General features: G+C 40.1%; 1 long non-coding RNA gene across 2 annotated transcripts; it reads left to right on the top strand.

The window, feature by feature from the left end:
• Positions 1 to 2,071: 2,071 nt before the first annotated feature.
• LOC106823130 (uncharacterized) lies at positions 2,072 to 9,519 on the top strand. Of its 2 annotated transcripts, none has more exons than XR_011503463.1 (3): positions 2,072 to 2,582; positions 4,016 to 4,231; positions 8,927 to 9,519. It is a non-coding gene; the product is annotated as an uncharacterized lncRNA (long non-coding RNA). The 2 variants fall into 2 exon arrangements; XR_011503464.1 differs by having other exon boundaries at positions 8,842 to 9,054.
• Positions 9,520 to 25,516: the final 15,997 nt, after the last annotated feature.

Raw genomic sequence — 25,516 nt, 5'->3', positions numbered from 1 at the left:
CTTAAAACTTCATACCATTTGACTGAGCAATTCCATTTCTAAGAATCTGTCCTAAGGAAATAATTAGACATTTGGTAAATGACTCGTGTACAAAGGTATTTATCATTGTGTTATCTACACTAGCAACGGTTACTGCAGTACTCAACCAGCCCTCAGATCTACTTAGTGGCTTATAACAACATAAATTTATTTCTCACCTCTAACACAAGCCCATGCTGGACAGGCTGGGGACTCAACTCCATGTTGCCTCACTCTGGAACCATCCTGAACATATTTGTTACCTACTGCTGAATAACAAATTACTCAAAAACTTAGTAGCTTAAAACAACAAACAATTATTAGCTCACAGTCTGTGGGTCAGGAATCTGGCATAGCTTTACTAGATCCTCTGGCTCGGGGTCTCTTATGAGACTGCAGTCAAAGTGTTGGCTGGGACTACAGTCATCTGTAGGCTCAACAAAAGGAAGGACATGCTTCCAAGCTCACTTATGTGGTGATTGGCAGGCCTCAGGAGAGCCAATTCCAAACTTAGTCATGTGGCTGTTGGCAGGCCTGAGGTCCTACCTGGTGGGAGACATCAGTTCTTTGCCACACAGACCTCTCCAGGTCCCACAAGAACAGCTCACAACAAAGCAGCTGGCTGCTCTTAGAGTGAGCAAGGGAGCGAGGGAGGGTAAAGAGGGCAAGCAAGATGGAAGCCAGAATCGTTCTGTAACCTAATCTCGGAAGTGGTATCCTATCACTTTTGCTATATTCTGTTCCTTAGAAGCAAGTCACTAGGTTCAGCCCACACTCAAGGATAGCGGATTTTAAGGGCTTGAGTATCAGAAGAAGGGGTCACTGGAGGCCATTTTAGAGGCTGCCTGCCACAGTGAACATTACAATTTCTGGGGCAGAGGGTAAAGAAACATGACAAATTGTGCACTGGCTCTTAAAAGATTCCTTTTGGAAGTGGCACACATTACATTACATTACTACACATTACATTGCTCATATTTTGCAGCCAAACAAATCGTGTTGTCACCACTAACTTCCAAGGGATGGGAAATTGCAATTCTACCACATACTGGGAAAAGGAAATCCATTATATTTGTGAGTGGCACTGACTACCACAGCTGCAGGTTCAACAGTGGGAGAATAGTTTAAAATTTTTGATACATCCACGTACAGAACATGATGTAACTCTAACTCTAACAGATCTTAAGCAGGATTTCTCCTTTAGCCCAGGATGGAAACTAGGATCAACAAGTGAGGAGCATCAAATACCCTACATTATTTATTTTTTTTAAAGCCACAAATAATTGGGGGCCAGGCAACTTCTCCACTTCCACGACTTAGTAAAAAGTAACCAAACCGACTTCTGCATCCTCAACCATCTTTCCAGACCTGCTCCACCCATCCCCTCAACCTCATATAACTAGAAGATTGGTTGGAGGGGCGGAATGGGAATCACAAGCGTCATGAATCAGCCCTGGGGGAGAGTGCCCTGGTGTTTCTCTCCAAAAATCAAGTAAGGATTCCAAGAGATTCCCCCCACAGAGACTGGGGCTACTTGCAAGAAGCTCCTGGAAGCCTGTATGGAGACAGCAAGGCAGAGAGGGGCGGCCAAGTGGCTACCACATTAAGCACACTATCTGGGGGAGGGGTGGACCCAGAGGGTGGAAGAGGTCACACTGGGGTGGAGCCACCCATCAGAGGACCGTGCGGGAGGGAGGGCCGCCCAGACCGGCGCCGCGCCACCCTGCCTTAGAACGCCTGCCCGCCAGAGGCGCCTGTGCAGCCGTCAGTGGGAACCAGCGCGGTGACATCCCAGAGAGCGACAGGCCACGAGGGAGACACCGATACCTCTTCGCACTCTCAGTCCCCAACCCCCAAAGGAGCCCGACCCCGACGTGCGAGGGAGGAGAAGTCATCCCGGCCCGCCCCTCCAGGAGCTCCGCGGGACAGCCGAGCTTCTACAGCGGCAGGAGAGAGGCTGCGGGCACTCCCATTGTCGCAGACCAGGAAATAAAATTAAAAAGTGGTCTTTCTCCCCTCAGCAAGGCGGAAAGAGGCGTTTCCACACGCCAGGCGCCGTGGGGGTGAGGCTGGGCGGCTCTTCACGGCAAGACTGGAGGGGCTCCTGGGTCAGCGGGAAGATGGAGATCAAAGGGCCAGAATGAGGGTGGGATTGAGGGACTTGAAACTTCAAATCTGGGGCCCGGGAGCGATGGTCCCCAAAAGAGTGTGGCGCTGCGGTTTGCCTGTGGAGGGTTCTCCAAAGCAGTCTCTTCACCCAGCTCCGCTCACCGCGGGCAGGAGCATTAGTGGAAGCTGCCGCCCGAGTGACTTCAGGGTCCCTTTCTCCTTCAGACTCCAGTCTTGTCTCAACAGCCCTGTGCCCGGCTGCTCCCGGCTGTGAGCCCCTCAAATCGGGGCCGCGATCACTGGGTAGCGGCAGTGCGGGTCCGCCGTGTCTCTCCCCTCGCAGAGCAGTGTGTGCAAGGTGCCTCCACCCTTTGGTGCCTCAGGTTTCTCCCTAAGTGTTTGGTCGCCTGCTTTGCAATCCTGTGTCCAGAGCCCCCTATCCTGAGTTCCTCCAGGTATGTATCCAGGGACGAGCTTAGTGTAACTCTGAGCCTGGCTGGGTTTCCGACTATGGGCCTCTCGCTGGCCGCGCAGAGACTTGGGGCCCGGGAGAAAAACGCCAGCCAAGAAAAAGCTCTTCGCGAGCCCATAGGAGTCAGCTGTGCTCTTTCGAGTGAAGGCTGCCCCTCCACAGGCAGCTGGTACCCGTCTTGAGAGCACGCACCTGTGACCTGAGGCCTCCTGCCAAAACTATGAGCTAAGGCTGGAGTCTGGAGGTGGAAGGGGTTCTGGAGCTGCTGGGGCTGCAGAGGTTACTTAGCAAGGCTTGGGTCAGGCGGCCACTTTCAGAGAACAGGGAGGGACCGTGCGGGTTTTGACTCAGAATAGAGGGGAGACGATTTACCTAAGATGGTGAACGATCTGTAGGGTGGAGAAGAGAGGGCATCATAGGTCAGGGCGGTTGAGGGAATGGTTCGGGCAGGGCATAAACAGTTGTCCCAGCTGGCCGCTCTGGGAGCTGCAAGGCAGGCTTGGTGTCTCATGGTTCCTTTCTCGCCCAGCTCTGCCTCCTTAACTCCCTGACCTTGCCCAAGAGGAAGATGAGATGACCAATTCCCAGGTGAGGTACAGGTTTCCTTTTTCAGTCTAGAAGGTGTCTAGAGGAAAAAGATAGTTCCTCTTCCTTCCTTAGGAAAGAAAGAAACCAACATTTATGGAGCACTTACTGCATGCTAGATATACATAACGTTGATTTTTCTCTTAATTCTCACAACGGTTGTGAGAAGTGGATGATATTCCCATTTTATAGATGAAGCAACCAGCTCAGTGAGGTGTAGACATTTGTCAAATTCGCCAAGCTATTAGATGGTGGAGCCGGGATTCATCTCTTAAGTCTGTTGTCTCTGCTGTCCGTGTTGTCAGTGGACAAGTCTTCTTATCCAGGGACTGAGTCTAAATTGTCCACAACTAGAGGACTGGGCCTAATCTGTGAAATGAAGAACTCCAAAGGAAGTGCTCCCTTCTTTAATTTTGGTCTCTTCTGTACCTAACATTCATTTATCTGCTCAGTCATGGCTGCTCTGTGCTCATTTGTAAGACCAAAACAAATTGACTTAGATACAGTTCTTACTTCAAAGTGTGCAGTTTCTTTGGGGGAGATCAATATGTTCATGCATAAAATAGAGATGACAGCAGTCCCCCATTACCTGAGGGGAGGGATTCAGAGATCCCCAGTGGGTGCCTGAAACCATGGATAGTACTCAATTCTATACATACTGTGTTTTCTCCTAAGCAACAGGCTACCAGCCGGGTAGTGTATGCAGCGTGGATACGCTGGACAAAGGGATGATTCACGTCCCAGGCAGGCTGGCAGCACGGGTCACAACTGGCACACAATTTAAAATGTACGAATTGTTTATATCTGGAATTTTGCATTTCTTATTTTCAGACCATGGTTGACCTGGGGTAACTGAAAGTCTGGAAATTGAATCTGAGGAAAGTGAAACTACGGGTAAGGGGAGACTACTACTCATGTATACAGTAAATAAATTGAAAAGAAGCCATCGCTGAGTGCCAGTCTGAGGACTGCAGTCAGTGGTATCTGTGCTAGAGAAGAGGAAAAATCAGTGTGCACCAGGTGATCAAGGAAGACTTCCTGAAGGAGGTGAGCTTTATATTTCTTAAAGATTGGAGTATATAGTGAGCTTCCATACCTCTTTCAAGTCTTCTCTTTTGTTGCTCATAATTGCTTTATGAGCTGGTATCTGATCAGTTTTTTACAATGTTTCATGTGTGCTTGAGTGAAATGTATATTCTCTAACAGTAGGTGCCAACTTCTGTAGGTGTCCGTAAAATCTGACTTGTTCAAAATTTCTGTACCTTTACTAATTTATTTTTCTTTGCTTGACCCATCAGTAAGTGAGAAAAATATGTGTGGAATCTCTTTGAGTACTAGATATCTCAATTTCTCTCTGTACTTCCATTTTTAAAAATGTAATTTGAAGATGTTTTATGAGGTATATAAGTTTACAGTTGTTATATCTTCATGGAGAATTGAACTTTTTATCCTTATGTAGTCACATTTTATATCACTGGTGATGCTTTTTGTCTAGAAATCTATTTTGTGTGATGTTGGTATAGCTATTCCAGCTTTCTTCTGGTCTTATTTGCCTGGTTTATCTTTTCCCATAATTTTACTTTCAACTTTTTCATGGCCTTTTGCTTTTGGTGTATATCTTGTTAACAGTTTATAGCTGAATTCCCCCTCTGCCCCTCAATCTGATGATCTCTGCCTTTTTAATTAGCAAATTTAGTCTATTTGCATTTAGTGTAGTTGATATATTTGATGTGTTTATCTTACATTTTAATTTTATTTGTCCATTTTTTTTCCTGTTTTCCCCTCCTTTCTTACCTTTTTGTTCCTGTTGTTTTTTAAGTGGTCAGAGCTTCTTTCCCTGTGTTCTTGTTTGAAATTTATAACCTATATCTATTGTTTTGGAGATTACCCTTGAAATTTTATTATGCATATTTGCAAGTTTAAGTTTAAATGTGTTAATCCCTTTTAGAATAATGCAAGGACTTTAAAACTCTTTAGTACTGATCATATCCCTGTTTGACTTATAAGCTATTGTTTTCTGCTTTTTAATTCTGTCCTTTTAATAAATTAGATGTTATTCAAGCCATTATTTTATACAGACAGTGTTTGTTTGGATTTACGTATATATTTACCACTTATTTGCTTGTTGTTCCCTCTTGTATCTCGGCCCTTCCTTCTGGGATCACTTTTCTTTTTCTGGAAGTACATTCTTTAGACGTTCCCTTTTAATGCATCTTTAGACATTCCATTTGGTTTTTTTTTTCACAATTGCATGTTATTTCCAGATAATTTCTTTGCTTGATCATGTTATAATTGCATCTTTTATTTTTTTAAATAACTCTTGTATTGCTGTTCTGGTTCTGTATCTGATAGTTTAAATATCTGTAATTGTTGGTAGTCTAAATCTGTTTTCTGCTGACTCTCACCTTTGACTTTAATTGTAAGCTCACTGATTGCTCTTAGTATATATGTATGAGTCCCATGGGAAATTTATCTCCAGAGAGAATTGACTTCTGTTTCTGCCAGTAGCTTAGAAGATGCCACTAACATGGGATGATTCCAAGTCCTCATGGGTCCCGGGTTAGGCTAAGCTCCCCGTCCTGCAGGATACAGGGTCCCATATCCCATAGCATTGCTGCTGTTGGCATCTCTCCAAGGGGCAAACCCATCCCTTCCAACTGCCTGTCACTCTGGTCTCAGGTCACTGGGTTGTTTTGTTTTATTTTTTCCTTTTCAGTTGTGGGGAAAAGAGTTGTCCTTTTTCTTTGGTTCTAGTTAGATGGAATTCCTTGTTTTTGTAAAATAATGTTACTGACCTGTAAAACTTATAAATATTTTTACCATCTGATTTGGTATTTTTCAACTTCACTAGTAATCCAGGAGATGTTAATTATAATATAATGAAATGGCATTTTTGCCACTTGTCAAATTGGCAGAGATTTCCAGTAAAACCAAGACTCTCAAATACTTTTAAATTAAATGTCATTTTGCCACAAACTTTTTGAAGGGCTTTTGGAAATATGTGTCAAAAGTCTTTGACCTCACAATTCTACTTCTAGGAATTTTCCATAAGAAAAAGAGCTGATGAATGTATAAAATTTAAATACAGTGATATCACTTGCGGTACCATTATAATAATGAAAACTGGGAAGCAACTTAAGTGTCCAGTATAGGGAGATTCTTAAATAAATTATGATATAACCACGTGGTGAACCACTATGCAGTCATTAACAAGGTGTGGAAGAATATTTACTAATAAGGAAAAATGTTCATGATGTTTTCTTTCAAAAATGTTAAAAAAAAATCTCCAATTTTTAAAATTTTCATATATATTCCAAAATGTAAGTACAGTTGTCCTCTCTTATCCATGGTTTCACTTTCCACAGTTTCCGTTACCCACAGTCAACTGCCATCCAAAAATATTAAGTGGAAAATTGCAGAAATAAACAATTCATAAGTTTTAAATTGCACACTGTTCTGAGTAGTGTGATAAAATCTCATGCTGTCTGCCATCAACTCTGTCCTACCTGGGATGTGATTATGCCTTTGCCCAATGTATCCACCCTTTATATGCTACCTGCCTCATAGTCATTAGTAGCCTTCTTGGTTATCAGATCGACAGTCGTGGTATTTCAGTGCTTGTGCTCACGTAACCTTATTTTAGTTAATAATGGCCCCAAAGCACAAGGGTAGTGATGCTGGCAATTCAGATATGCCAAACAGAAGTCGTAAGGTGCTTCCTTTAAGTGAAAAGGTGAAAGTTCTTACTTAATAAGGAAAGAAAAAAATTGTATGCTGAGGTTGCTAAGATCTAAGGTAACTTTTACTACAGTATATTGTTATAATTGTTCTATTTTATTATTGGTTATTGTTGTTAATCTCTTACTAAGCCTAATTTATAAATTGAACTTTATCATAAGTATGTAAATACAGGAAAACACAATGTATGTAGGGTTGGGTACTGTCTGCGGTTTCAGGCATCCACTGGGGATCTTGGAATGTGTCCCCTGCAGATAAGGAGGGACCACTGCAGTAGTTATTTTTGGGCAATGTGATTATATATTTTGTATTCTTTTCTGTAGTTTTCTCTTATTTTCTATAATAATTAGCACTTTTGTTATCAGAAAAAAGCAAACGAAATGTGATTCTCTTTGTGGGGGTGGGAGGTGGGGGTTATTTGACGTGTTTGTTGTTTTGACATCAAATTTTCTTTCCATAGATGAATGGTAATTATGTCAGTACGTACCCTAGGAAAAAAGTCATAATTTAAGTGTCTAGCCTAGAAATACAAGCCAGCACCGTGTCAAACTGGTAGGCTAGATTAGAGACTAAGAGTTGCCAATGTATTTTTTTTTATTATATAAAAAGAGTTTGGAGCATTTAGAAAAATCCTAAGCCAAGTGAATAAATAGTACAGCTGTATTGCAGAGACATTCTAGAAGCAAGGAATGTAAAGAAAAACCAGAGATTGTACTTTCTTTACATAAAAGCAAATAGAGCATGGGCTGAGAGGTTTCCCTTATATCAGCAGCTAATTTATGTGTGTCTGCTACTCACTGTGTGCAGGATCATTATAGATATGAGAACGTTTCAACACTGCAAGTGATTTTTCAGCATAATCTGTAGTGGTACAGCCATGTATACACTTGAGGTTGATTGTGCTTTAATAGCTGAAATTAAAACCTAGGGTTGGGCATTAAAAACTGTAGTTTTAGGCATTTATATGACATATTTCTATTATATTTAGGAATAAATTTTAGAAAATAACAAACTGTAACTGATGTGGTTATTCATTATTGACTAAGAACAAATCCAATTTTATGTATGTATCTGAGTAAATTTGTAAAACAAACTCCTCAATAAGTTTTGTCAATCTCCTGATATTCAAGACCAAGTCAAAATATTAGCAGTGTCCCTATATTCAAGACCACCTTGAATATTTTCATTTTTACAGCCAGTTCCCAAAAGCTTCCCATAATTAAGAATTGAAAATGAGTGCTAGAGTATGAACATACCTAATTACTGGGAATTTATTTTGATCCGCTTTGTTTTTAAAGTTGCTATATCTCTAGATTTAGCAATTTTGCATTAATTCACTGTTATGATGAATATTTTATATAGGAAATAACTTTTTGATAGTTGAGAAACAGAATTAAGACAGTGGATAGGTATCCAGAACATACATATTAAGGGTACCTTCAAGTATATAATATATAGTCTTAGGAAATAAGAGATAAGGGGCTGGCCTGGTGACATAGCAGTTAAGTTCACATGCTCCACTTTGGTGGCCCAGGGTTTGCCGGTTCAGATCCTGGGTCCCTTCTTCTTCTCCCCAAGCCCCCCAGTACATAGTTGTATATTCTAGTTGTGAATGCCTCGTTGTGCTATGTGGGACGCCACCTCAACACAGCCTGATGAGCGCTGCCATGTCCGCATCCGGCAACTGAACCAGCGAAACCTGGGCTGCCGGATTTTGCCCAACCGGAGCTCGTGAACTTAACCACTCAGCCCCAGGGCCGGCCCCTTTAAATTGGTTTTTAAGAGCCTTTTGTATTAGTAGGGTTGGTGAGCATCTATGTTAGATATACGTATCTTTTAAATTGTTTTTATTCTTTTAATTATCCTTATGGCTCGGGGCAGAGCTCTGAAGCCCCTTTGATTCTGCCTTCCCTTCTCAGTGTTGCCAGGTTGACCCTTTGTACCACGAACGCTGGTGTAGATGCTTGCTCACTGAAGAGGCATTACCGTTCATTGGTGTTTTAGGAACCTGTTACGTTCAAGGATGTGGCCATGGACTTCACCGAAGAGGAGTGGGGGCAACTAGACCCTGCACAAAGGGCCCTGTACAAAGAGGTGATGCTGGAGATCTACGGCAGCCTGGTCTCAGTGGGTGAGGACAAATGTGCTTTCAAGAACTTTTGTTTCCTTGGTCGTTAAAAGCTGTCAGCTCTTAAAGTGTTTAACTAAGCGAGAGCTTGCGATTCAAATATCAGAATGTCCAAATCAGTATTGAGAGAAAAATGTTGCTACCTAAGTAAAAACCTGCTTCCCCTCCCCCATTTGTATTTCTTTTTTGTTGTTGTTGGGGTGAAATTCACACAACAATGTTAACTACTTTAAAGTGTCCAATTCAGTGGCGTTTAGTTACATACAGTGTTGTATGACCACCTCTTCTGTCTCTAAAACGTTTTCATCACCCGGAAAGAAAACCCCCTTACCTGGTAAGCAGTCGCTCCCCATTCCCCCCTCCCTGTAATTGCTTTTTAATTAGAAGACTATTGAAACAAAGTATATTGCATATAAAGTAAAAAGTGTCTTTCAGACTATTTTCTATTTATGTGTAAGCAAGCAGAAAATATATAGCTCACACATATATTTAATGTCTATTCATGTATTTATCTATTTGTTTATTTTACAAAAATAAGTTCTACAACTTTTCTTTCAGTCACTAATATATACTAGATATCTTTACATGTCAAAATATTTAGACCTATTTCAGTCTTTTTAATGGCTGTATCATATTCCATTGTATGATGTATTGATGTACTGAAATTGATTTTTTAACCAGTGCTTTATTGATGGATATTTAAGATACTAATTTTTCTCTATTATAAATAATGCTGAAATAAATGTCCTTGTACTTGTATTTTCGGATACTTACTCCATTATTTCTATAGAATAAATATCTAGAAGAGGAATTGGTGGGTCAGAGATGATATCTCTACTTTGCTATCAAATTGCCCCTTGAGAAGTTTGAATCAGTTATCTTCTCATCATGAGAATTCCCATTCTCCACACTCTCACTGACTCGTAATCTTTTTATTCTTTGCCTGTCTGAAAAGTAGAAATTACCATCTTCTGACTTTCTGCTAGTCTTCTCTTCCTCACAGTAAAATAGAAACTCTGCTCTTCAAGTTGCTTAGGCCAAAAACCCTGAAGTCATCCCTGACTCCGTTTCTCTCTCACCTCCTAATGAATCCATCAGCAAATCTGCCAGCTCGCTTTCAGGTTGTATCCAGAATCCAGTAACCCCTCACCACCTCCACTGCCGGTACCCTAACCTGATCGGCCAACCTTCCTCCCTCATTATGGTAGCTTCCTGCCTGGCCTTCCTTCCTTCCTCACCCCATCCAGGCCCGTTTTTCATATGGCGATCACTCTCATCTTTTAAAACTCTAATTCAAATGCAAACCTTTTCATATGAGTGTCCTTCAGCTGGTGAATGGTTAAACAAACTGTGGTACGTCCATGCTATGGAATGCTGCTCAGCAGTAGAAAGGAACAAACAGTTGATTCACACAGCACCTTGGACAGATCTGAAGGGAACTGTACTAAGTAAAAAAAAAAAAAAAGTCAGTCTCAAAAGACTACATACCGTATGATTTCATTTATATAACATTCTTGAAAAGACAAAATTGTAGAGATGCAGAACAGCCTAGTGGTTGCCAGGGATCAGGGATGGGGAGAAGTGGGGAGTGAGATGGATCTGGCTATGAAAGAGCAGCATGAGGGGTCCTGTGATCAAACGGTTCTACGTCTTGACTGTGGGAGTTACACATCTCCACATGTAATGAAATTGCGTAGAACTAAGTACACACACACCCACAAATGAGTGCATATAAAATTGGTGAAACTCGAATGAGGTCTGTGAATTATTGACCTCATCATCTTAAATGGAAGCAAAATTATAAAAATTTGATTTGAAAAAATATATTTTCTGTAGAAATCTTAGAAAATACAGATGATTAATGAAATTCTATTCCACATTTTATTTTTAAAGGTTTTATTTTTCCTTTTTGTCCCCAAAGTCCCCTGGTACATAGTTGTGTATTTTTAGTTGTGGGTCCTTCTAGTTGTGGCATGTGGGACGCCACCTCAGCATGGCTTGATGAGTGGTGCCACGTCCGCACCCAGGATCCGAACTGGTGAAACCCTGGGCTGCTGAAGTGGAGCATGTGAACTCAACCACTTGACCACGGGGCTGGCCCCCACATTTTGTTTTTAAGTATATTCTATTAAAAAGGGAATATTATTCAGTGCTAAGAACAAATGAGCTATCAAGCCATGAAAAGACATGGAGGAAACTTAAATGCATATTGATAAGTGAAAGAAGCCAATCTGAAAAGGCTACATACTATATGATTCCAACTGTATAACATTCTGAAAAAGGAAAAACTATAGAGACAATAAAAAAGATGGTCTCCAGAGGTTAGAGGGGCAGTGGAATTATTAGGCAGAGCACAGAGGATTTTTGGACAGTGAAAATATTTTGTATGATACTGTAATGGTGGATACATGTCATTATACCTTTGTCAAAACCCATGGGGTATACAACACCAAGAATGAACCCTAATGTAAAGTATGGACTTTGGGTGATAATTTCAACATAGGTTTGTTGATTATAACACATGTACTACTCTGTCCAGGGATGTTGATAGTGAGGGAGGTTTGTTGAGGGAAAAGGGGAACGGGCAGGGGGCATATAGGAACTCTATATTTTCTGCTCAGTTTTGCTGTGAATCTAAAATTACTCTATAAAATAAAGTTTATTTAAAAAACAAAACACTGCAGCAAAAACAAAAAACCAAAGTAAAGCAGTTGGGGTTAGAAAAATCAAACCCACAAACCAGAGAAAACATCTTGTAACATTTCATGTGTGTGCTTCCATTATTATTTCTGATACATAATATATACACATATGTAAATATGTATTTATACAAAATGGGGTTATACAATTCATACTTTTGTAATCTGCACTTTGCATTCAATCTATTGTGCCCATCTTTCTTTTTTTTTAATCTTTTCTGACTCATCAATCTCTTTCAGAAGACCCTTACCCCTAAAAGTTAACGGAAGTACATGCATACAAAATTTTTTATACGTTTCAGGAGATTCATCAACTCCTTAAGCCCATCTGTGAACCCCTATCCATTTTAATAGTGTTCCATTGTGTGGAACTACCTTGATTTATCCAAACATTTATTAATTGAATTAAATATACTGGACACTGCTCTAGATACTGGGGATACAGCAGTGGACAAAACAAATATCACCATGTGACATTTACAATGGGGGGAGAGATAGACAATAAATAAATAAATAAGTATGTATTAAATGACAGTGGGTGCCCCGAAGCAGGGTGAGGAAAGGTGGGGGTAATGGCAGGGTGGATTGTGATCGGGGAAGGCCTCTCTGATAAGGTGACGTTTGGTCGGGGATCTGAAGGAAGTGAGGGAGCAAGCATTGGGGATATCTGGGGGAAGAACATTCCATAAACAGTCCCTTATTATTGTGTCTTAGTCCCTTTGGGCTGCTGTAACAAAATACCACAGAGCAGGTGGCTATACACAACAGAAATTTGTTTTTCACAGTTCTGGAGGCTGGAGGTCTAAGATCAGAGTGCCAGTTTGGTCTCCGTGTGGCAGACTTCTCTTTGTATCCTCATATGGCTGGTGGACTCTGTGGGACTTCCTTTAAAAGGGCACTAATTCCAATCTTGAGGGCTCCGCCCTTATGACCTAGTCACTTCCCAAAGGCCCCACGTCCTAATACCATCACCTTGGGCATTAGGTCTTAATTTGGGGGGACATGAATATTCAGACCATAGCATGTTGAATGTACGCCTCCTTTCCACTTATTTTCCTGTTAAACAGTACTTCAATCTGCATTATTGTACATTTGTCTGATTATTTCCTTAAGACAACTTTCTAGAAGTAGAATTGTGATGTCAAAGTGTAAGTACATTTTAAGGCTTTTAACACTCACCCCCGCAATGGAAATATCTCTATGCAAGCCGTTGTTCAAAGTACTTCACTGGAATTAACTGGTTTAATCTTTACAATAACCCTGTGAGACAGATGGGTATTAACATCATCCCCATTTTGTAGAGAAGGAAACTGAGGCACAGATATCTATTTTTCTGTCTATTCTGTAACCTCGTTACTTTTTAGTCACTGGTTCATCATGGACATGACTCCATATCAGTATATCCAGATCTGCCTCATCCTGTTTTTTTAACCTCATCCTTTTTTAAGAGCTGGACTGTATTCCATTGTACAGAAACACCGTAACTCATTCTAGTCTCCTCTTGATGGACATTTAGGCTATTTCCAGTCTGGCAGTATTATAATGTTGCAGTTAACATTCTTATGTACCTTTCTGCTTAGGGTTTTTTAAAGTTTTATGCAGTGATTTTGGATTTGACAATTTCTTTATGATTGTTAATATTCTTCTGGTGGATTATACCTTTTGTTTAGTGTGTTTTGCCTTGAATTCTGCTTTGTCAGATATTGACATTACTTATCTTCTTTCTGTTAGTTAGCATTTGCCTGGTATATTTTTGTCTTTTGCAAGCTGAATATGGTTGGCCTTTTTTTAACCTAATCTTGGAGTCTCTAAGACTCGAAGGGGAATTTAGCCCATTCACATTTACTGTGGTAATTGATATGTTTGATTTGATTCCTGATATCTTATTTTATGCATTCTGTTTAATCCCCCACTCCTTATTATTTGGAAGTTCTAAATGAATTCTTATTTCTTTCCTTTTCCCCTCTGTTATTATTTTGAAATTCTACCTCTTACTTTTTTTTTTTTAAGATTGGCATCTGAGCTCACATCTGTTGCCAATCTTCTTTTCTTTTCTTTCTCCCCAAAGCCCCCAGTACATAGTTGTATATTCTAGTTGTAGGTCCTTCTGGTTGTGGCATGTGGGACACTGCCTCAGCATGGCCTGATGAGGGCGCTAGGTCCGTGCCCAGGATCCAAATTGGTGAAACCCTGGGCCACTGAAGCAGAGCGTGCAAACTCAACCACTCGGCCACAGGGCTGGTCCCCAATTTTCTCATTCTTAAAGCATCCCCTTTTCCACACAGGAAAGAAACTTTATGACTGTGCTGAGTGTGGCAAGAGCGTTAGTCGGAGCACGGATCTTTGCTATCATCAGAGAATTCACACTGGAGAGAAACCTTTCGTATGTGATACATGTGGCAGAGGCTTCAGTTATAACACAAATGTCCGCATTCATCAGAGGGTTCATACAGGAGAGAAACCTTTTAAGTGTGAGGAGTGTGGCAAGGGCTTCCATCAGAGCGCCAATCTTCACAACCATCAGAGAGTCCACACTGGAGAGAAAGTGTACAAATGTGGTGAGTGTGGTAAGGGCTTCAGTCAGAGCGTAGATCTCCACGTGCATCACAAAGTCCACACAAGAGAAACTGTTTAAGTATGAAACTCTTAAAGCACAAACTTCCATGCTTATCAGAGTCCACACAGGAGAGAATCCTTCAAGAGTGAGGAGCGTGGTAAGGACTTCAGTCACAGCTCTGATCTTCACATTCTCCAGAGAGTCAAACTGGGGAGAAGCTCTACAAATGTGATGTGCGTGAAAGGGCTTCTTCAGTCAGAGTGTAGATCTTCGAGTTTGTCAAAGAATTCACAGGAGAAACACCATTTTTATGTGATAAATGTAGTAAGGGCTTTGGAAGGAGGCTCACCTTGAGTTCCTCAATAAATCCACGCAGGAGAGAAATGTTACAGATGTGCTGAGTGTGGTAAAGGTTTGATTTGGAACACAGATCTTCTCTATCAGAGAGTCTGCACCGGAGAAAACCATTAAATGCGATGCTGTGATAAGGGCTTCAGTTGCAGCACAAACCTTCATGTTCGTTAGAGAGTCCACACAGGGTGGAAACGCTGTGCATGCGGGAAGTGAGCTCAGGTCTTCACATCCATCAGATTTCACCTGGGAGGAAACCTGAGTGTGGAGAGTGTGGTAAGATCTGCTGCTGGAGTGCACATCTCCCTCTTTACCAGAGAGGCCGTTTCTCCCACAGTTCTGGGAGCTCCATGAGAGCACAGCTATGCACACTTTGCTCACCTGTGTCCCGAGCTCCTGGTGCAGTGCCTGGCACGAGGAGCCACTCAGTAAATATCTGTTGAATGAGAAGCCACGTGGGAGAGAGCTCCTGTTTGTGTGATATGTGTGGTGAGGGCTTCAAGGTCCACACATGGAAACCTTTTATTTTTTAAAGTGGCTTTTTTTAAAGATTGGCACTTGAGCTAACAATTGTTGCCAATCTTTTTTTTTTTCCTGCTTTTTCTCCCCCAATCCCCCCAGTACATAGTTGCATATTTTAGTTGTGGGTCCTTCTAGTTGTGGCATGTGGGACACCGCCTCAGCATGGTTTGATGAGTGGTGCCATGTCCACACCCAGGATCTGAACCGGCGAAACCCTGGGCCGCCAAAACAGAGCGCGCGAACTTAACCACTCAGCCATGGGGCCGGCCCCCAGTCAAACCTTTTTAAAACATGTTGTGTGGTAAAGATTTCAGTCAGATCACAGGTTTCATCATGAGTTAATCCCTACAGGAGAGAAATCCTGTTAACTTGGTGAATATACTAATGGACTTTATCAGAGATATATTATTAAATCAGTGTAGTAAATTTAAAAATACATATCTTCAACATAAGAATCCAGAACCCCAGAACTGTCAATTATAAAAATAGTCAAAACTCATATGTTAAAACACATATCTGATTATTATTCAGGAAAAACATCCTATGATTACCCTAAATGGAATTACGTGTCAGGCTTTGGACTGACCACCTCCACATAAGATCGACTCCACTAGAATCTGGGTAGCAGTAGCTATTCTTTTGTTTTATATTTCATCTCAAAGAGGCATGTGTTAGACATAACCCATGAGTTATCCAGGACCAGTGACTAACAAGGTCTTCCTCTGGGGAAGATGCCCCTTACCTGGCAAAGTGCCCTTCTAGGCTATGAGCCTGCTGGCCCTAATTGAGTGTCTCCCTGTCGATCATGTCACCAAACTGCTGGATGTCTTGCACCATGCACTGTAGAAATCACCAGGTAAGGCATCTGCAGGGTAGAGGAGATGACTAAAGAAAGGGGCTGGGTCAGGGTTTATGGAAGGCAGTTAGAGGAGAGGAAAGCAGTTCTGAAAGGGTAGGGAATGGTTAGAAGGAAAAGGAAAAGAACAGTGCCTGGGAGGTGGGTTTTGGGATGGTGGGGTGGAAATCCCAGAGGCTTCTTCAAAGTCTCCAGCAGGTGTTTTGACCCCGAGTACAGTCCAGGGAGAGATCTGTGCTGGCGAGAGAGTGGCCTGTAGTGGGTAAAGATGGGCCCCATTAGCATCAGGGCCAGTTGGGACCAGGAGCAGAGGAGCTGCTGTGAAGGGCTTTGGCAGGCAGCTCCATGCCCCATCGTTTTCCCAGGTGGGCCACGTCAGGTGGGACCATTATCCCTCCAATGGAAGGAGGGATCATATATGAAGGCAATAATAAGGTTGACCCCTTTCAGGAGGCACAGATTAATCAGAGACAGAGGCTGGGGGCCTGGCTGTGGAGAGGGAAGACCTGAGCTAGTGGAGGTTAGGAAGAGGTCAGTAACCAAGTTTCATACTCAATCTGGGTAGAGAAGAGAGGTTTGTCAACATTTCCACCAAATCCTTCACCTAAGAGCAACATGTTCTCTGTGCCCCCTGAGCAGCCATTTCAGAGGAAGGGATATCCAGGACTAGAAAGACTTTCAGGCTCTTTAAGAGGGCTGCCAGTTGCGCTGTCCGGGGCCCATTGGCCTAACGTGGGAAAGGAGGTTGGTATCCTCAAGGACTATAACGGCAACTGGCACGCGTGGGGCACTCAAATATTGGTCAATGAAGGTATTAATAAAATTCTCACAACACCTCTGAGGTTTTATATTAGTTTCTTTTCTCTCTCTATCTCTTCCCTTTTATTTTTTCTTTCTGTTTTTAGATTTTAAAAAAATATTTTAAGTATACAGTATTTCAGACATAAAGAAAAGTTCAGAAAATAACTATTTTCTCACTTCTGAGATTAAGTAGATGTTAAAACTTTTGACAGATAGCTTCAGATCTTTTGTTAGGGGAAAAAAACCAAACAACACATACAACTAAAGCCTCATGCCCTATCTTTTCTCTGAACTCTGCTCAGAGGTAACCATGCCTAAGTTACTGTGTATTCCTCCTGTTATGTGTTTTTTTCTTATGACCTGTATGTCCATGGTATTCTAAATTTTTATATAGATTATATCATATTGTATATTATCTTTTTACCAATTTGCTTTATTCACTGAACATTACATTTTTGAGATTTTTTTATGCTGATATTTTAGAACTAATTGATGGATTTTGATTTCTGTCATGTTCTAAGCTATCAGATATATATTCTTTTAATAGAGTATTTGTATATCCCTGTTCCAAGAACAGACTTTTGACTATTACAGCTTTATAGAAATTGTCTTGGCTATTCAAAGCCCTTTATTCTTTCATATAAATTGTAGGATCAACATGTCAAAATCCTTGAAAAAGTCTGTTGGATTGGGATTTGGCCGGGGGGATGTTTTTTACCTTTTTCTCTCCTTTCATTCTTTCCATTGGATTATGTTCTCTTTATTCTCCCTTTATTTTCCTCTACAAGGTTAGTGGTCAAATTTTATCTCTTTTTGTTTTACGTTAACAAGCATAACTTAAGGTCCGTGTTATGCCCTCCTTAACACTGTAGAGAACACTAACTCTTCTCCTTCTCCCATGGTACATGTTATGTTGTATATGGTTTTAATTTCACTGTGTTTTTAACAACAACAACAAAAATTTGTCACTGTTATTACTATTGTAAATAGCCAGTGCAAGTTAGGATTAACATACACATTTGCCAATTTCTTGCAACTGGTTCTTGCATTTCCTCCTTCCTTCTGAGTTCCATTTCCCAGCCTCCCAGATTAGGGGCAGATTGTATAGTGGTTACAAGCACCAGCTTTGCAGCCAGACTGCCAGGGTTTGCTATCTGGCTCTGTTGCTCTCTGGCTGTGAGTGGATCACTTAATTTCTTTGTGCCTCAGTTTCTCCATCTTAAAAATAAAAATGATAATATTATTTACTTTGTGGGGTTGGTATTAGGATCAAACGAATTAATACATGTAGGATGATTAAAATGGTGTCTGGCACATACTAAGCCTTAGAGAAGAGTTTCTTATATAAATGAAATGAATCCCTCAGTAGTTTTTATGCAAGTGAGTCTGAGAGTAGTAACTTCTTGATTTCTCCCTTACTCTTGAATTACAGCATAGCTGGGTATAGAGTCGAGATTGACGTTTATTTTTACTCAGCAGTTCCTTAGCCTCTAGTGCTGCTATTGAAAAGTCTGTTATTCGCCTAATTTCTGTTCCCTTTGAGACACTCTGTCTTTTCTCTCTGGTTGCTTTTAAGATGGCCTCTTTATCTTTAAAGAGGTTTTGCAAAATCCTGAAAAGCAGAAAAATGTTCTGCCATTTTACTAAATGTATGTAGATGTAGGTTTACTTATATTTTTCCTAATGAGGACACATTGTGCTTCTACAATGCTGTAAATTTTTTATTCTTTATTATATACTTCTACTTCTTTTAGGTTTATCATTTTCTTCTAGCTTCTTGAGTTACATGGTTAGAGCTTATTTATTTTTAGCCTTTTTTGTTCTCTTCTAATAAGTGCATTTCAGTGAATTTAGTTTCCCCTGAATACTTTGGCAGCATCCTTTCCAGAAGACAGTTTGGTGATATATATCAAAAAACCTTTAAAATGTCTATGCTATTTGACTCAGAAATTTCTGAAAAAACTGGAAAGAAATACACTAATATATTAATAATGTCAATCGATGATTTTTATTATTTTTTTATTATTTTCTTTTATTTTTAGGAAGATTAGCCCTGAGCTAACTGCTGCCAATTCTCCTCTTTTTGCTGAGGAACATTAGCCCTGAGCTAACATCCATGCCCATCTTCCTCCACTTTATATGCGGGACGCCTACCACAGCATGGCTTGTCAAGCGGTGCCATGTCCACACACGGGATCCGAATTAGTGAACCCCGGGCCGCTGTATCGCAGTGTGTGAACTTAACCGCTGCACCACTGGGCCGGCCCCTTTATTTTTTATTTTATGCTTTTTAGGACTTTGCAAGCAGTCTCTAATGCTTCCCAATCCCTATTGACAACAGTATTGATTCTTTTAATTACAAAATGATATATATCTCTCGTCAATTATCAACATATTATGAAGCAAAGGTAAGTATAACTGGTTTATGGTGGAGTGTCAACTCACTGGGGTTTATGTGATCATGAAATAGTTTTACTTTTTTCCAGTCACTGCCTTCATCCATATTCTGTTGAATCCCCCTGAATGAGTGAATGATTGAATGAATGAATGAATATTGAGTGGGAAAGAGACCCTGAGGAAGGGCTTTAGGAAAAAAGAAGGCTTTCCCCCTCACCAGTTCCCTGAGGAAGAATACAAACTGGGTGACAAATTACAAACTGGTGAAAATATTTGCAGGCCATCTCACAGACAAAGGGATTCATCTCCTATTTATCAAGAGCTCTTAGAAATCAAGAAGAAAAAGTACAAAAAATGTGGAAAGACTGTTCAGAGATCCTACACGTGGCCCTTAAATGTATGAAAAAGTGTCCAGCTTTCCTCCTAGTGTGAGCAATGTACATCAAAGCCATTGCAAGATACCATTTCCCACCTATCAGATTAGCAAGAAGTTGAAAAGTTAAAAAGCCCATTGTTAATGAGGCTATAGAGAAATAGTCATTCTCATACATTGCGGTGGAGGTTGCAAAATCGAACTCCTATGGAGAGGAATTTGGCGATATGTACCAAAATACATTTGCCTTTTGATCCAATTATCCTATTTCTGAGAATCTATCCCACAGATACACCTGCACATGTGCTTTGAAAATATTTGGCATTGTTTCCAATAGTAAAAAATGGAAAACAACACATATGTTATCAATAAAGGACTGGCTTAATAAACTACATTCACACACTGGAACGGTTCGTAGCTGAAATAAAAAGTAACAAAATTTTCTTATGGAAATGGAAATATCTCCAAGATAAATTATAAGACAAAAAATGCAAGGTGAAGAACACTGTGTGTATGCATGTATATAGAAATATATATTGTATAAAAATATACACTTTCTGTAGGAAGAGGAATGAGAATATTCATATTTGCTTATATTTGCATAATGTCACACTGGAAGGATAAACAAGGGACGAATAAAATGGTTGTCTGGGGGAGCAGGGGTGGGAGTGAGGCTTTTCTGTACTTTTTCATTTTGTATTTTTAAATATAGTTTTAATGTGAACATACTACCTATTCATTTTTAAATGATGCTGAATGAGAGCCAATGGCTCTTTAGCATTTATTGATATAATATTGGGCTTTCTATTAATTATGTGATTATTTTTCATAAAATATTTTATATGTAATTTTTGCATCTATAAGTTTTTTTTTTTCCTGGCACTACTTTAATCAGAATTTGGTATTATGGCTATGCAGTCTCCAAAATGGGGTAATTCACCTTAGATAACCTAGGAAAAAGAAGAGCAAAATAAAAACTCAAAGCAAGCAGAAGGAAATAATATAGATAAGAGTAGAAAATCAATGAAACCAAAAGCTGATTCTTAAAAAGAAAATCAATAAAGTTGATAAATGTCTAGCCAGACTGACCCAGAAAAAAAGAGGGAAGACACAGATTACTGACATAAAGAATGAAAGAGGAGACATCATTCCTTGCCCTACAAACATTAAAAGTATAATAAGGAAATGCTATGAACATCTCCGTGCACGTATATGCACCAACTTGAATGAAATGGGTCAATTTCTTGAAAGACACAAATTACCAAAACTCGTTTGAGGAGAAATAAGATGAACAGTTCTTTACCTATTAGAGAAATCTGATTCATGGCTTCCAAAAAAGAAAACTAGCTCCAGATGATTTCACTGGTGACTTTTACCAAACGTTTAAGGAAGACATGACAACTCTTCACAATTTACTCTGGAAAATAGAGGCAGTACTTTCTAGCTCATTTTATAAAGCCAGCAGTACCTTCATATCAAAACTAGACAGAGTACAAGAAAACTACAAGCCAATATCCCCCATGAACGTAGATGCAAAAATTCCTCAACAGAATATTTGCAAATCAAATTCAGCAGTATATAAAAAGATAACACTTAACCAAATAGTGTTTATCCCAGGAATACAAGGCTGGCTCAACACTTGAATATCAATGTAATTATTCACATTAACAGTTTTAACCAGAAAAATCACATGACCATATCAATAGGTGCAGAAAATGCACTTGACAAAAGTTTAACATCCACTCCTAAGTATACCCAAGAGAATCCATTCATAATAAAAATTCAGCAAACTAGGAATGGAAGGGAACTTTTTCAGATTGGTAAAGGTCATCTGCATAAAACTACAGCTAACATTATTAATGGTGAAAAATGGAATGCTCTCCTAAGATTGGAAACTAAGACAAGAATGTCTACTGTCTCTACTCCTATTGAGTATTGCTCTGGAAGTCTTAGCAAATGCAGTAAGGCTAGAGAAAAACAAAAGACATTCTGGTTGAAAAGGCAGAAGTAAAACTATTCACAGATGATATGATTGTCTATGCAGAAAATCCCAAGGAATCTATAAAAAAGGACCTGGAACTAATAAGTTTATTCACAAGGTTGCAGGATACAAGATCAATATACAAAATCTATTGAATTTCTACACAGTAGCAATGAACAATTGGAAACTGAAATTTAAAAAACAGTACCATATGTAATAGCTCCAAAAGAGAAAGAGAAATAAATATAAGAAAATATGTGCAGCTTCTATATGCTAAAACTACAAAGTGCTAATGAAAAGATGAAAAAAGAACTAAAGAAATGAAGAGACATACCATGTGCACAGATTGGAAGACTCAATATGGTTAAGATATCAGTTCTGCCCAACTTGACATATAGAGTTAATGCATTCCAGACAAAAATTTATATAGAAAGGTAAAGGAACTAGACTAGCCAAGACAATTTTGAAAAAGAACAAAGTTGGAGGACTCATACCTGATTTTAAGACTTGCTATAAATCTACAGCAGTCAAGACAGTGTAATACGGGCAAAAGGATAACATAGAATAATGGAACAGAATAGAAAATTCAGAAATAGACTCACAAATATAATCAACTGATTTTTGAGGAAGGTGCAATAGCGATTCAGTAGAAAAGGACAGTCTTCAACAAATGGTGCTAGAGCTGGACATCCAGAAGCAAAGATATGAACCTTGATCTACATTTTACACTGTATACAAAAATTAACTCAAAATGGATTGTAGCTAAACCACAGTGAGATACCACTTCACATCCACTAGCAGGGCAATAATCAAAAAGACAATAACAAGTGGAGGTGGTTGGAACTCTCATATATTACTGATGGAATTGTAAAGTGGTGCAACCACTTTGGAAAATATTTTGGCAGTTCCTCAAAAAGATAAAGAGTTACCAAAAGACCCAGCAATTCCACTCCTAAGTATACCCAAGAGAATGAGAACATATGTCCACATCAAAACTTGTACACAAGTGTTCATAGCAGCAGCATTCATAATAGCTAAAAAGTTGAAACAACCAAAATGTCCATCAACTGATGAATGGATAAATAAAATATAGTATATCCATACAGTGGAATATTATTCAGGTATAAAATGAAATGAAATACTGCTACATGTTACATGGATGGACATTGAAAATATGCTAAGTGAAAGAAGTCAGTTACCAAAGACCACATACTGTGTGATTCCAATCATATGAAATGTTCAGAATAGGCAAATTTATAGAAACAAAGTAGATTAGTGGTTGCTTAGGGCTAAGGATGGGAAGTGGAGAAGGTGATTGATTGCTAATAGGTATGGAGTTTCTTTGGGGCGATGAAAATATTATAAAGTTAGATTGTGGTGATGGTTGCATAACTGAATATACTAAAAAACATTGAATTTACACATTAAATGGGTGAATTGTAAGGTATGTGAATTATATCTCTTTTTTTTAAGATTTTATTTTCCTTTTTCTCCCAAAGCCCCCTGGTACATAGTTGAGTATTTTTAGTTGTGGGTCCTTCTAGTTGTGGCATGTGGGATGCTGCCTCAGCATGGCTTGATGAGCGGTGCCATGTCCATGCCCAGGGGTGGAACTGACGAAACCCTGGGCTGCCGAAGCAGAGCGTGCGAACTTAACCACTTGGCCACAGGGCCGGCCCCATGAATTATGTCTTAATAAAGCTATTTTTTAAAAATGAGTCAGAGACCTAAATGTAGAGCATAAGATTATAAAACTCTTAGAAGAAAACAGGAGAAAACCTTCATGACCTTTAGTGAAGCAGGGATCTTAGATATGATACCAACAGCACAATCCATGAAAGAAAAAATGTGATTTCATCAAAGTTAAAAACTTTTTTACTCTGTGAAGGACACTCCTAAGGGAATGAAAAGATAAATCACAGACTAGTAGAAAACATTTGTATGACACATAACAAAGGAATATATCTAGAATACATGTTTTAAAAACCTCTCAAAACTCAACAATAAGAAAATAAATGGGGGCTGGCCCTGTGGCCGAGTGATTAAGTTCACGCACTGCACTTCAGCGGCCCAGGGTTTCGCCCGTTTGGATCCTGGGCGTGGACATGGCACCACTCGTCAGACCACGCTGAGGTGGTGTCCCACATAGCACAACCAGAAAGACCTACGACTAGAATGTACAATTATGTACTGGGGGCTTTGGGGAGAAAAATGAAAAGAAGATTGGCGACAGATGTTAGCTCAGGTGCCAGTCTTTAAAAAAGAAAAGAAAAGAGGAGTGGGCGGAGCAAAATGGCGGGGTGAGCTGACCCGGGATTCTCTCCCCTCCAAAATACAACAAAAGATTGGAAGAACTGAATTTCAGAGAATACACATAATGCCAGCTCGTTAGAGACCTACAATACCAAGAAGGTGGAGATCATAAACCTAGCTTTACCCCTTCGGAGGCGCTGGAACGGTAGGAGAGAACATCACTCCCTCCCCTAGAGTCTGCGATCACTGCGGTGTGGGTCGGAAAGGAGCGGGGGAGGGGCCGCACGACCGGGGGATCATCCAGGACTCCTGCCGCTGATTCAGTGGAGACCCGCTGATGGGGGGAAAGCTTCCGTCCGCTGGGACCCTATAAATCAAGGGCCTTGGGAGACCAGAGAACAGAACTGATCTGAACCCAGACCGGCACGTGTGAGTAACAGCCCCTCCCCCCCAGCAAAGCCAGTGGGCGCAGCCATCTTGCCCCAAGGCGGAGAGCTAACACACCGCTCTCGACCCCCATCTAGTGGCGACAGGCTGTAACTGCAACTGAATTCTACCACCATGAGAAAAAACCGCTCCTCTACCATCCAGCAATTTATAAAAGCCCCAGACCAGAAGGAAAACAATAAAAACACAGAATTAAGTCCTGAGGACTTGGAATTAGGTAAACTAAGTGATAATGAATTCAGAGCAGCTATAATAAAAAAAACTCAATGAGGTAGAGAGAAAGAGAGAGAAACAAGCCGAGTTCTGGAGTTACTTCACAAAAGAGATTGAAATCATAAAGAAGAATCAAACAGAATTACTTGAGATGAAAAACACAATGGACCAGATAAAACAGAATACAGATTCCCTGAATGCCCGTGTAGACAACATAGAGGAGCAAATCAGCATAATCGAGGACAGACAGGCTGAATGGTGCCAGACAGAGGAAGAAAGAGAACTAAGAATTTAAAAAAATGAGGAAAATCTCCGAGAGAGAATGGATTCAATGAGGAGTAAGAACATAAGGATCATAGGAATTCCCGAGAATATGGAAAAGGAAAATGGAGCAGAAAGTGTGCTTAACGAAATTATTGAAGAGAACTTCCCAAATATAGGGATCAATGGAGAAATGTGTGTAGAGGAGGGTTTTAGATCGCCTAGATTTGTCAATGTAAAAAGACCCACTGCAAGGCACATAATAGTAAAGTTGGCAAATAGGAATGATAAGGAAAGAATACTCAGGGAAGTAATAAAAAAATGAGAATAACCTATAAAGGAGCCCCTATCAGACTGTCAGCGGATTTCTCTACAGAAACCCTACAAGCTAGGAGAGAATGGAGTGATATATTCAAAGCTTTAAAGGATAAAAACCTTCAGCCAAGAATACTCTATCCAGCAAGAATTTCCTTCAGATATGAGGGAGAAATTAAATCTTTTCCAGACAAACAAAAGGGAATTTGTAACTAAAAGCCCTCCATTACAAGAAATCCTCAAGAAGGCTCTCATACTTGAAAAAAGAAAAAAGGGAGAAAGGGGACACAATCCACAGACTAGGGAGACCAATGGATAGAACCAGAACAGGATAGCAAGTATTCAACTATAGCATTAGGGTAAAAATAAGGAACCTACCAAAACAAGGACGATCTTAGCACTCTAACTACAAATTAATAAGATGAGTTGGAATAAAAAAT

Source organism: Equus asinus, chromosome 5 (assembly GCF_041296235.1).
Source record: "Equus asinus isolate D_3611 breed Donkey chromosome 5, EquAss-T2T_v2, whole genome shotgun sequence".
NCBI lineage: Eukaryota > Metazoa > Chordata > Mammalia > Perissodactyla > Equidae > Equus > Equus asinus.
The sequence above is the reverse complement of the archived record's forward strand: the minus strand, read 5'-3'. Positions and strand labels throughout refer to the sequence as shown.